Raw genomic sequence first — 13,002 nt, forward strand, 5'->3', positions numbered from 1 at the left:
GCGCAAGAACATATTTGGAATTCCGTCAGGACCAGGAGACACTTTTGTTTTCAGATTCAACAGCATTGAAAACACACCTGCAAGAGATGCAGTACTTGGTTCGGGAGGACATGATACAGCAGTATGACGTAAGGGGGAGCTTGGTTCCGTGAAGACACGGTAGAAAGATCTATTAAAATGTTCAGCAATGCTTGTTTTATCTTCGTTTGTTTTTCCTGCACAGGTGTTTTCAAAACATCTGCGGAGCATTCTGAATGAAGCCTGGTAGCGAATATTTAGAGTAAGGACGTTTTGATTGACCCACAGCTGACTGCTCAAGGAGCCTTAGTGCTGTCTGTGTGGTGGGTATAAAATTAACTGGATTTTGCTTGTGGGAGTAGTCATCCTTGTTCCCTGCAAATTTTTTGCTGCTCCTTCCTCAGATTTTAGCGCACATTAAATAGTTGTTTATTTTTATGTTGTGAAACACTTAATAACTGTCCAAGTATCCCTGGGACACAGGCCGCGCAAACTTTGATATGAGTACGCGAATGCAGAATATGATATCCTAGGTACCACTCCTTGGATTATATCGAGCTGACGGCCAGAATAAACACGAAATTTATTCGAGTTGGATGGGTCGTTTGCGGGAATAACTGTTCGCTTTCGAACGATGTTCTCTCTGGTGTAACTCAGAATTTCGACGCTGGTGAGCGGGGGCATAACTGTCGGTCATCAGCTGGGCAGCTGGAATGTACAGCGATCAACCAATGGAAGACCTGCAGGTTAGAAACCATGGTAGTTAGGTACTTTCAACTTGAACAGAAAGAAACTCACTTGTGTTTTCCGTTATTAGTGCTCGAGAAGCAAGCTGAAGCTCGAATCTCCGCACTGTCCATATCCTTCGGAAAAAAAAAAAAAGATACATAACATTCGTGCGTCTGTATACCGTTTGTGCTGCCGTACTGGGGTGTACTTGTACTTGTCATGACCGTATTTACTTTGTGGTAGTCTTTGCTGCGCTCATGCCTGCCCAGGCACACTTACTTGTAACAGCATGTTCGTGAGTCGGTTCCTCTACTTTTTCTTCAACTACGAAGTCTCTGCATGTGGAAGCTGTACCCCTTTCTTTTGTAGCCGCATGGTTGCACTTTGGTGGATGCCGGTTTGTAATTACTCCCTTATTACCTAAGTGGTTTACATGGCACCAGTGGCGTCGCCAGACATTTTGTTCGGGGGGGTGGGGGGGCCCATGTGGCAACGCGGCCTCCTCATAGAATTTGTGGAGGGATTAAACGCAAGAATAATAACTGAATTGCCATTGACAATGCGATTATGTATTAGACGACGCTACGCACTGTCTAGACAAGTGAAATATGTATTTTTAAAATAGAAGAATGTATTCGTATGTCCTAAAAATCGTGGCAGAGATGACTGATACCAATGCTTCCATGTTTTTGAGTATTTAGTAAGTAAAAAGAAATATCACACGAAGTCTAGAACTATATCTGTCCGAAACCAGCAAAGCAGTGCATGTCGCTGATATGAAAAACGCAAAGCCATGAAAATAGTAAGAGGACAAATATTTTAATGAATCTTTGTCGTTCAAGAATCTTTACATTTTTGACCATATGCAACGGCCAGGGAAAAATCTCAATAACGTTGTCCTCCGTTCCATTGTACTCCGCAGCAGCAGCTGTCACTGGTCATGTATTGCGAGCAACTGCACCGAAATTTTAGTCGCATCCGCGAGCACATGCATAAACGAGGAGTTCTGCAAAATATACATCAGAAGTGCGAAGATAAAATGGAGTAACAACTTCATAAAGTAGAAAAAAGTGCCACTGGAAACAAAGCCACTGCATGCATACACAAAACCTCGCGACAAGATATTTAAATACTCGTATGTCTCCATTAAATCTACGTGTCTAAGCAAAAGTCACTCTATATAAAGCGTCAAACAAGGCAAATAAACATCTTGCGCGATCACATATAGTAAACTTTGCACACGGAAAGACAGACGATCCAGGCATGAACAAAATTATGATAGCAGAAGTCGCGATATGTACCTGAGCTATGCTGCGGTCATGGCAGTTCGAAAAAATTTCGGGGGGCTGGCTACGCCCCCCGCAAAAAATTCTACAAAACCGCAAAAAATTCGGCAGAGACAGTTACGAGTGCTTACGTGTGGGAATGCGAAAGCATGGCGCGATGTTTGACACCCCCCTCCCCCCCCCCCCCCTACACACACACACAAAAGTGCGTATGACACCATCCGAAACGGTGTACCTGTGTACGACGAACGGTTGAATCACAGTTTTGATACGAAAGTCTGGGAAGGCATACAACTGAAGGCGCATATGTCGTCGGCACGAATCCCTGTCGCAAGCTAGCCTCCAATTTGACGAGCATATGTAAGCTATATGCAACTATAGAAATCGCATGACACCAGCCGGAACGCTGTACGAGAAGCGGTTGCGTCAAAAATTTGGTACAAATGTCGGGAAAACTGGCGCCACGTAGAGGTCGGCCAGTGGCGAGTATATATAGACGAACGACGTATATAGAATTGTATGAAGTGGGGGTACTCGGCTTGCTGTCTGCGTTATATACGGCCTGATGACGTCACCTTATTTTCCTTGCCATCGTCGATGTTTTCTGCACCATCTGCTAGTACACACGCGCCGTCGGCTTTTCTCGTAATGGGACTAGTAATACTCTCGCATAAATAAATACCGCCTTTGAACAGAACAAAATATTGTTATCATGCTGAGCCACAAGAAACGAGGGTGATTCGGGTTCCTCCTCAAAGGGTCCTGCGGAGCGTACCATCTCAGCCAAAAGTAACCCGGCAATGTGCTTGTTTCTGAGCCGTGTAGCGGCCACCTACGGGGCCCTCAAGTTCTAACTCTGCGTAAGGTAAAGAGAGCTTTTATTCTCACCATTCGAGACATTATGGTCCTCAGGGATGCTGCAATGGCTCCACTATGCGGCTAAGAAGCAAACCCCGTTGACTGGTGGCTTTTGGAAAAGACGGCACACTTATCAACCGGTTACACATCGATGACGCATTACACACAAAAGGAATGATGCGCATCAGTGTTCGTGTGTGAATAAGGCCTGGTGGTACAGTCCGCGTACCATGTCATTGAATACTTTACGAAGAGCAACTCGCAAATTTTTTTGTGAGCATTAAATACATATTTCTTGGCCAAAACTAAATCCAATGTTGCATGCCAAAATCAGTACGTAATGACATACAGTCGGCCGCCGCTGTGAAATGTCGGTTGCGCGTATGCAGTTTGCGCCTGGTGCAGCAGTATGCATGAATGCTTCAACGCCAAGAGCATCTTGCGAGGTCTCCCTAAATTTATAAGGGGAGAGCCTTTAAGCGCTCATACTCGTGGCCATGACTCTGTCTGTCCGTCCGTTACATCTGAAGTGGAAGTCGTAACTAGTCATTACTAGTCACAAGTCATGACTAACTACTCATTAATAAGTCATGAGTAGTTGGTTAGTTAGTTAAGACTGGGTAGCCATGACTAACTAGTAATTAACCAGTCGTGACTAGCCAATCCGAGTCGCCCCATAGCCGCCTCGTGTGTGCCTACGGCGGTGCAGCCAAAGTTGCATGCAGAAAGGCTTTCGCCTCGCGCACTTTAGATCGTCAGAGTGCCCCCTGAATTTTTCTCTCTGCCCATATTTTTGGTGACAGAGGCTATTCGAGTTACTAAGGATTCAAATCAATTTCGGTGTTTGTAGTGAGTGAGACCTTCGACCACACTTTGTTTCCTTGACAGTGTGTACGCCAGGAATGTGGGTCAGGAAATCAACCATATTAAGTCTTTTTGTAGGCTGCCCTCTCGCAAGGCCGCTTGTGATTTCCTGATTGGCGTAATTTTCTTCCTCCGAAAAATTGTTTACGACGGCCTTTGCGTCGTAACCAAAGGAGGAAGCTTTTCTGGCGTTTGCTTTCTCGTTTTTTTTTTTTTGTGCCACAGTGGTTGGAGGCCTAACGTGAATCCCTTCCTAGGAAGACTACAAAAACAAGAAATATTGCGCGATCGCGTCGTTGAAGCAGTGAATATAGCCAGGCCTGTAGGAACCGAAAGTGCGTCCCTATAAAGGCATTTTATCAAAGTGAAAAAAAAAGGCATTTGACAAAAAGCTTATAGGAATGAACACACACAGGCACCGTCAGAGCGGTGCTGGACCAAATTTTCCAGCCTATTTAGCGCTCGTACACCACATGGATACGGCATGGGATGCTAGAAAAAAAAGCAGATGTTGCTTGAAAACTAAGCTTTAGTTAAAAAACGAAACTCGATCACTTGCGCGGATACGACTGAACGAAAGTTTCACCCGAATCGGGGGTTCTGAAATCTCTTGTGGACAAGACTTTGGTAGCGGCAGTTGGTTTCAGTTCAAAAAATTGCATTTAGTGAACGCTTGAGTTTTTCGAAAGAGAGAGTTTGGCGACAAGCATATGTAGCCATCCTGCGTGACTCATGTAATTTCACTGCACTTGCAGCACTCAATGAGGATTCATCTTTTTACATAAACTCTACTTCGGTTTTACTGCGTCGCTTTCCTTTCAGAAACCCCTGGCGAGTGACAACGTACAAAATAAAGTGTATCACAAAGACAACGGGAGGAGATCAACTCCAATACGAATTACTTTCTCTCAAAGGGATAACGAAAACAGCTCCAGCAAATTTTTGCTTTTAGTAAAAATCGATTATATGGCTCTTTCTGTATGCGTTGGTGGTTGTCCCAGCAGCAGAAGAGAAATCTACGATATTTACTCTTTCTCAAAAAATCTTTGAAAACTTGGGGGGTGCATCTATTACGCGGGGTAAAATAATCAGGGAAAAAGCTGAGGCCATAAAATCGGGATGAAAAGTAGTTTGGTGGAAAAATCATATTCTTCATCCTGTACAACCCTCCTAAGTAAAACAAAATGCGCTCCTCAGCACGGTTTCCATAGTCGAGAGCATATTCGACCGCTTGAGAAGGTGAACCCCCTTAAACCGTCCCGTCTACCTGCGGAGCAGTCCATAATTCCATTCAAAGAGAGCACAGAGTTCACTCTAGCACGAATAACAGTATCCAAAGCGATGGCTAGCCGCACTAAGTTGCTACAATGACTAATTAGGCAGATCGAACGGAGAAACCCTTTGTGAACCGGCATAGTTTCCGTTGGTTCTCAAATTGCACGTGGAACATTCTTATTAACTATTCGACTTGTAGGGTGAGGTATACGTGTAGTAGTACTGACATTCGACGTGGTGCTTTATATTATTGCGCAGCTGTTTCGGCGTTAAAAAAAAGGGCGCCTGCTAGCATTCACTATCATCAGGGCAGGCTACGTGCCAAAAGTATGGGGTGCGTTCATTATGCGAGCGCGTCCAGCGTCCATTATGCGACTAAATACGGCATTGTTGAGAAAACGGCCCTTAAAAATTTTGCCGCCACTGGATTCAAACTTGTGACGTATACACCGAAAAGGACTTCGTGATCATCATTTTCGTGTAAATGGCTATGTAGCCTAGCTAGGGAACCTAGCATCTGCGATCCGTGAACAAAAAAACTCTCGACGCAACGCATTTGACTTGCGAAATAGGCCGGTGATGGGTACACCTGTATTTTATTCCTTGGCCTTTTTTAGGTGATAAAAGCACCTTTTCAGTGAAATTAGCGTCTTGGTCGTTCAGAATGCGGTAATCTATCGATGAAGGTGAACTTCAATTTGTCCTCATTGTACCTTTAAGAGCGTAACGTATAGTAAATGATCGCCAAGGAAGTAGCTTGTAGAAACTACGGAAGTAAAAGTGCTCCCCGGTTGCCGATGCGTGCAGCTCAGGATTTCCTAAAGTGTAAGTTCACTAGCGGTTGAGGATGTACCCAAGGTAATTAAAAGGTAACACTCAACTTGTGTCTGGGAAAGGCTCCCATGAAAAGATGGCGTACATTGCGATGCTAGTTTTCGCGACAGTGGGACATGCGGCTCTTAATTCCAGGCCTGTGCCATTTACAAAAAAAAAAGGGAAGGCACTCTAAAAAACTATGATGGAAGGTATACACTAGGCGTTTTGAAAAAAATGCCAAAGAAAGTGGAAAGTGGAGCTGCTACTTTCGGCTGTTCCGAAAACCATCGTGTCCCAGAAGTTGCGGCGAATCGATTTTTGAGGCTTTTCAGCGAAAGGGAGCCAGAATATTTAAAAATAACGTTTTTTAGGTACAGATGGCTTCTACCGCACCGTAGCACCTGTGTTGGCGGATGTCGGCAAACAAGGTGAGTCGTGTTTACTATTAAGCTCGTTAAATAAGTTCTAATTAGTAAATTACTTTTTAACTATGACAGATAAGCGCCTGGTTGCAATCAGGATTTTGTATCTGGGGATTTTGTAGCTGTTTTCCTTTTTATGGAATTTTGAAAATGCACCTACCGTCTAAACTGTGGCTCAAGAAATTTTCGCCATCACTCCCCGCCTCCAAGGTGGAGCAGCGAGCAGCGGCGAGCATGGCCGCAGCGCAGGCGGCTCAAAGTCACGTGGCACGCGCGCCGCGGAGTAGAACTGATGGGCGTCCCAGCGCACGCAAGAGACGGCCGATCTTTGTAACGCTTCCGTGGCGGCGAAGATTTGTTGAGCCGCATCTTCGAAGGTGATCGCGTTTGAGAAATTCTAAAGAGCGATATGGCTGTTGCTCACGACCGGCTACAAACCCCTGATTGCAACCAGACGCCTAACTCTAATAGTTAAAAGTTCACTTTATAGTTAACCATCTATCTAGTTAGCATGCATGAGTCACCATTTTTTTCATGTTCGTCAGGACTGGTATTACAGTAGCGTAGAAGCGGCCCTTAAAGTCTATTAAAAAAAAAATCATTTTTCCCATTAGCTGGAACAGCATGGATATGCCCATTTGTCAAACACATCAGAGCAGCATATAATAACTTATGTTTGCCAGATCGCTGTGTTGCGGGAATTGTCATGTGTAAGTGTTTCACACCTGGAATATTTTGCTTCACTATGGTTCTTGAAACAAAGCGCCTGCTTGCTTGCTACAGGTGAGCGAATGCTCACTTACTTGAAGTGAGCACGCAGGTATGTAAAGGATCACAAAAGAAAAAGTTTCTTGGATTCCTTGAAGTTCCCTCAGACGGGATTTCTCAAAGTTATTTTTTTTCTTTTCATGGGAATTTTAATATTACTGACAGTTTCAGCATTTTACTGATCAAACAGTTAATCCGACGAGCAAAGCGTCCCACTTGTACGGTCTCAAACCGGCGCGTAGGCCTGGCGCGTGCCTGACAGGGGTTGGCACAACTTGGCAACCAACTTGCCCTTGGTGCGACAGGTCTGAGACTTGCTGGGCACTTGTCTCCAAATAAAGTGTTTCCCTCTGTCTATCTCTCTGACCCCTTCAGGGCTCCTGAAAGTACATAGCGAGATTGCGGCCTGTCAGAAGGAGGCAGTAGCACCGCTGTGTTTTGCGTGCCGGCAACGGCTCAGTGTGAACGCGGCTGCTCGAACCCGTCCACGCAAATGACGCGCATTTCATGGGTGCACATGCACGCTGTTTGCCAGCGCAGGTTCCCTTGGCATCTGTCGCTGTACGATTCCGGCAGCCATGGTCTTCGCGTGAAGAGCTTCCTCCCTCGCCCAAAAGCGACACAGCGAATTTGCTCGCGGTCGCATAAAGCGTGTGCCTGTAAGTGCTCGGAGATTGCCGATGCGGCCGAAAGCGGGCGGCCCATGTGTATACGAAAGACAGTAGGCCTGAAACGGGCCGGCTTCCGTTCCGAGTCCCTAGGCAGCTCCGCAGGCGCCACAGCTGCGTAAGCGAGAAGGGAGCCCGTTTAGCAGCAGCCGTCGCCTGGCCTTAAACGGCGTCGCAAACTCCGCGCACAGCCGATTGCTCCGCATTCGCCCCCTGGCCATCCGGAGAGACCCGAACGGCACCGCAGCCTTCGCTCGGAAGCAGAAAAACGCCCCAGGTGGCGGCGCCGCGGGTCACGCATCAAGTACGGGCCCCGGTCGCGCACGCTGGCGCCTGAGGGCGAACAATACGCAGAGCCATACGCTCCTCGCTTGCCCGCACACATGCATGCATGCATTGAAAATCCACTTGGCTTCAAGGCGGCGGGCGCTAATCCCCACTTGGGCTGACAACGGCGGCACGGGGATTAGGATTACCCAGTGCCTATAGCTGACCGCGTGTGTGGTGCGGACCACACGTCTAGGCGTTGCATGCGGGAAGCCACGCGGAGTGGGAAGGCCGGCTATAGAGATCGCGGGTAGGGGAAAAGACGCCACAAAGGGGGCTGGGAACCATTGTGCGGAGGCGACCAGGCGGCAGAACCAGACAGACTTTGGGGGACAATATGCCAATCTGCTTAGTACGCTCATTGACTTCCCGAGACATACATCCTTTCCTTACCGTTTGTTCTGGCGCCGGTTTTTGGTTATTTTCTTCTTGGTCTCTTTTTTTTTTTCGGGCAGAGTTTTCTTTCTTTCTGCTCTGTATGCTCTGCACCGTTGCATTCACTGGCGTTACTCGATCTAGTAACGTCGAAGTCTGCAAGATAAGGAAGAACACTCACGCGCATTTCGTCCATAACCAGACGTATGTCCGGAAGCTGCTCGAAAAGGAAGGGGGCAGAAGAAAAAGAGGGGGGAAAAACTGGTATAGCGGCCTGCATTGCTCTGGACGAAAAAAAAAGTCCAGCACTTTTGAGATTGACGTTTACTAAATAAAAGCTCACACGAAAAGCCAATAAGAAGAGCACGTGGCAAAAAATACTATCAGTAACCTTTTCTTTCTTTAAAAGCCGGTTTGGGAAGAGTGAAACTGCAAGAGACCGAGTAAGCGGGAGAGAGTCCGCGAGGCGACACAAAATGATCGAAACGATACACGGAAACGAGTTGCAGGCGCATTCTCTCGGGAGGCGAGTGGGTGAAGAAGCGTGGCGTGAGTGTTTTCATCTAACCCAACTATGCGCTCTCCAGTTGCGAGGAGCTCTCACAAGTAGAGAAAGAGGCCTCAAGGCTCGCGCAGCTCGCGAGGTTGGCTCACTTGGAATGGTCTCGACTTCTTTCCTGTATAAGCTGATGCCGGCACGGTGACAAAGAGCGCGCGAAAATGAAAGAGATAGGGCACAAAGGGGAGGTAGGAACAGCCACATTTGTGGCAACAAAGACCTCCCAAATGTGTGCGCCGTACAGGGCAGGGGAGGAAAAAGAGAGAGCGGTATTGGACGAGATTCAGCGTGTGGTGGGCGACTCACAGCGTTGCGACAGCACTGGCAACGGCAAACCAAAAACTAACCAGCCACTCGAGAATAATCTCGTCACTGGAGTCGGGAAGGGGGGGGGGGGGGGGGGGATCTACAAACGCTGGCGGATAATATGTGGACATACTCCGAAAGCTAAACCCTGTGCGAAAGCTGGGGAGGCGTGCTGTGGGGAAAGAGGGACGGAGTGACGGAAAATGCGAAGGAGCGTAGCAGAGGCGCGCCTGAGGTTTTGTCCTCGCCTCCGTGAAAGCGCGCTGACTGTAGTAACAGCGCGGTAATGGCCAACGGGTTCATGTAAGGAGGAACGCTTGCACACTGGCTGCGTTAAGGAAAAAAAAATGTCTAGAGCGCTGCAACAACAATGCTCGTCGTCGCCGTTAGCCCTGTTATCTACCGCAGGGCGAAGACCTCTTGCATTGATCACTAATTTAGTCCCGTCCTGTGCCAGCTACGGCAATCGTATACCTCAAAATTTTGTCATCTCCCCACCTGACCCTCTGCTGACCTCTGCTACGTTTCCTACTCTACTACATTAATGGGCCATCGGTTATTACACGCCCATTCCCTCTTCTTGATTTCAGTTAGGATATAACTGACTCGCGTTTGTTCCATGACCTATATATGCTGCATTCTTTCTTGCCCTCAACGTTACCGCCATCGTTCTCCTTTCCATAGCTCGATGCGCTGTCCCCAATTTAACTTTAAGCTTTTTTTACCCTTAAAGTTTTAGCCCCAAAGGTGATCACTGCCAGGATGCAACTATCGTATACGCTCCTTTAGATGGGCATTCGTAGCCTGCTGTTCGTGACCTGAGAGTGCCTACCATATTTACTCCACCCTATTCTCCGTCTCATTCGCGGCCATCTTTCGCGCTGCAGAACTCCGGCCACTACTTGGTTTAGACAAATGCATTTCCTTATCGTTTTCAATGCCTCACTGCCTATTGCAAACTATTGTTTCCTTCCCAGACTGCTGAGTGCTAAATTTCAGTTTTCTTCGTATAAATTTTGTGTCTATACCGTTCTGCTATACCTGTCTAGGCTTTCTGTCCTACGCTGCAATTCGTCGCCTCAGTTACTTTGCAGGGCAGTGCCATCAGCAAATCTGAGACCGTTAAGGTGTTCTCAATTCACTCTTACTCCTAGCTCTTGGCAGTTCAACCTTCTGAATACGTGTTGCAAACATGCAGTGAAAAAGAGTGAATAAATCTTGCTTCCTAACAGGCTTTCGAATTGGCATTCTGTCAGCTTTCCTGAAGAGGAAAGTGGTCTCTGCGTGTTGTGCACGTAGCCTCATCCAGCATTTTTACATATGCTTCCCCACGCCTTAATTATGCAATTCCTGCGTGCCTTCTGGCGTTTTTGCCAAATAAAATAATTTTTTCGTGGTCTATGGAGGTACGTGGAGGCTGCATTATCATGAAGCGGCCTTGTGTTCTTCAACCGATGCTGGAAGCGCTGTGCGGCGTCAAAGAAGAACGCAGTCATGACGCCACGCTGCGCACGGGCGTGTCTCTGAGTCTGTCGGCGAACGTAGCCGTTCGCTGTTTTTTTTTGTGTCTTTTTAGAGGTGCGAGGAAGCGCATGCGTATAGCTAGCTCGCAACGTTGAAAATTTCAAATTGTTTTTTGAGGAGCACACCGCATTGGGCGGTGTGCTTTTGACAAAGGCTGTATAAGGCGGCATGGCATGGCGCTATAGTACTGCCCGTCAACAGTAAGACCAATAGTCTGTATACTAATTCTTTTTTTTTGTGATAGGCTTCTGTGATACGGCTGGGGTGCTTAATAAAATGCAAGGGCTTGGGATAATAAACCTCAGTTGAAAGTTGGCGACTTCCTTGCCCTTGTCCCTTTCGCTCCGTCTTCATAATCAACCTTACCTAAACCCGCGTGTACTTGCGCACTTGAAGAAATCAGCGACTACAAGATTATTCGCTGCTGGTTCAGCTAGCCTCATCCTTTTAACGCAAAAGTCAGCAGTACTGGACTATGCACGCGCAGGCATGCCTAAGATGAATAGCATTTAAACAAACTTTGCAGCTGATTTCCGCCGTGACTTTACGAATTGCGCTACAAATTAAAATTAGTGCTTATTTTGTGATAAACCGAAGGAAATTGAGGATGCTTTCGTTGCAAAACTCACAATCTCAAACCGGATAAATGATCCCTGGTTTCACTAAAAATTGCAGAAGGTATTTAAACAGAAAAGAGAGAGCATACGGAAGCGATGCGAGAACTAATGCACCGCTCGACTGGAATGAATACAACGAACTTACTACGCTTACTGCAAGAAAAATCGAGGAAGTGTGAACAAAAATATTATAACCACACTTCCGAACCTCTTGAAAAGTGATCCCAAAAAGTTTTGGCGCACTGTGAGTTCTAAAAGCAGCAACGTTCCGCCAGCATTAACTACAGTACTGGGCTCGCCATTACAGTTAAACGGGTGCGCCGAAATCTTCAACAAATCTTTTAGTGAATAGTCACAAATGAACTCTGTTTACTTACCGCCTCTTTCTCCACCACTCATCCGGTTTCAATTCACACTGTTGCTATCACAACAAATGGCCTTGCACGCGCAATCACAGATTCCAACTAAAAAATAGCCCCAGGACCCGATGCGATCAGCACCAAAATTTTGAAACTAACTTGCCACGAATCATCGACTTTGCTCGCACTGCCATTTCAACAATCTCTGGATACCGGATTCATTCCAGACGACTGGAAACAAGCCCACATCATTCCTATGCTTAAATCAGGTTACAACCGATTACGACTACAGGCCTATCTCGCTTTGTTGTATCTGCTGCAAACTGCTAGAGCATATTATGTTTTCCCATATATCGGAACCTTTTGAACCTAAATAATTTATTTCTCGAGAATCAACATGGATTCCGACGAAATCGATCATGCCAGTAGCAACTTTTCAACTTGTGGCTGACCTGACCTTCATCAATGCCCCTGCACATGTCGCTTATAACAGAAGCCATTTTCAACAACTTTTCAAATGCTTTTGACCATGTTGGTCACAAAACGCTTACTACTAAAGGCCCGTAATTTACAGCTATCCGACAGAACAACTACATATGTCGAGCAGTTTCTAACCGTTCGTTATCAGTCGGTCAAAACTGAGAACTACATTTCTAAACCCACTCGCGTAATATCCGGTGTTCCGCAGGGGCCCTTGCTTTCTTACAGAAAAGTCATTAAATAATTACAGATTATATAATAACGAAATTGATTCTTTCTCATGTATCAAATATCTGGGAGTATTTTTCATTCATAACCTAACCTCGAATGAGCACACAGAATACATAGATAACAAAGCAATGATCTTTTGAAATGCCATTTACCCCTCGCGAACGGTGAAACAAGCGACAGCGCTTACACCACACTGATCAGGTCGCCTCTTGAATATGCTTCTATTAGAAGCACCCTTCCCACGCGATTCCTACAAATGCTCTCAGAGCAGCGCAAAATAAAGGAGATTCATACTGTCATCTTACGCACGTCATCAAAGCGTATCAACTCTGAAGCAAACCCTGCATCTTCAACAACTTTCCACGCGCAGAAAGTTTGCCCGGTTGTCATTCTTTCGTACGATATACCATAGCTCCCAGCCATTCTCCCGAAATCTTATCTTTCCTTCGCCTCATTGTTCAGCTCGCCTGGATCATGCGCATAAAGTCCGTCCGATTTTCGCACGCACATCAAATATCAG

This window comes from Amblyomma mixtum, chromosome 3 (genome assembly GCF_055824585.1).
Source record: "Amblyomma mixtum isolate Tamu chromosome 3, ASM5582458v1, whole genome shotgun sequence".
Taxonomy (NCBI): Eukaryota; Metazoa; Arthropoda; class Arachnida; order Ixodida; family Ixodidae; genus Amblyomma; species Amblyomma mixtum.